Below are 1,497 nucleotides of genomic sequence, written 5' to 3' on the forward strand. Positions count from 1 at the left end.
TGAACTCTTGAATAAGTCATGTAATGACTAATTGACAGTTTAAAAACGAAACTACATTAAGTAGTAAAAAAGCAAAATACAAATCATGTCATCTTTTGTAAAACAACTGTTAACGAAAACCTTTTTATTCATAAAACAAAAACCAAACTGATATTATGATATACACGTCAATCCTCAATCAAAACAATAAAATGAAAAAGAAAGTGAAAACGTTCACTTCCTTAAAAACGACAATGAGTTTGTTCCATGTAAAAAATAAAATTTTCAAGCAGTTAAACTTTTGATCTATTCAATGTCTGACAGTAAGTGGAGCGATTTTATGAACTATCGGAAACTATCTCTAGAAAACTGTTGAAGCATAGCACACAAGACATCATTCAGATTTGCTGCACACACACAAAAAAAAACAATACAGATCCCAGCACAAAAAACACCACAATAATGATTCATGAACACTACAGCCTCAGTGTCTGATAATGTTACTTACTTTGTTCTGAGTCTTTCCGGCCTCTATGTCGAGGGGATAAGCAAAATTATGTCTTTTTCTTATCTATTGTTTTAGTAGCCGATGCATGATTATGTCGCTGTTTTTGACTATTAAAGTGTACATGTCTTATTCACACATCTCATAATGTGCACATAAATGTGAGTGAACGTAACAATTTTTTTAAGATTAAAAAGAAAAATTCTGTGTCACAAGATATGTCTTAAGGCAAATATGACCGTTTTCGCATTGGCCATTGGAAGTTATAGTTTTAGTAATAAGAGTTTGACAGCACTTGCAAAACGAATAGGTCATATAACAAGTGCTGAATGTTGGAAGATTATAGGCGTTACTAGAGAGTAACAAACAAAGAAAAAAAGAGAAATACAAACGGACGGTAGATTTTTAACAGGACTAAATTAAGCAAACCACACCAGAACACTGGCCAACCACCCACTCTCTCGCCTGTTACATGGTTAAGTTGTGTTTGTCTGATCTACACATCTCATGATGTGCAGAAGTAGGGCGGTGTACGTAAAGCTTCTTTTTTTTTAACTAAAAGAAGATTTCTGTGTTACCTGGCGCCGGTGTCTTATATAGCAAAAATAACCATTGTAGTGTTGACCTATCAAAGTAAAGGCATCCACAAAACACCACTTATGATCACGTATAGTGCAGGGTTGTTATTCAATCATGATTCAATGGAGTGTGTCAATTTTTTTCCAAAGCTCTTAATTATTCTCTTTTGGTTTTGGAGATCTACTTCGGCTATAGACAGTGAAAGAGCTTGTCCGTTTGCTAATGTTTGAGCACTTAATCGGCTGCTTGTACTGTATGCTTCCTCAGAAGTCAAGAATGTCTCTGCATATTCTAGAGCCTGATGGGGTAATAACGTAGATTGTAAAGCGCATAGATCTTGCTGCTGAGTAGAGATTTGCGCTATTATTATTATTATTATTGGTAGTAGTAGTAGTAGTAGTAGTAGTAGTAGTAGTAGTAGTAGTAGTAGTAGT

The sequence above is a fragment of the Aplysia californica genome, unplaced genomic scaffold (genome assembly GCF_000002075.1).
Source record: "Aplysia californica isolate F4 #8 unplaced genomic scaffold, AplCal3.0 scaffold00686, whole genome shotgun sequence".
NCBI classification, from domain to species: Eukaryota; Metazoa; Mollusca; class Gastropoda; order Aplysiida; family Aplysiidae; genus Aplysia; species Aplysia californica.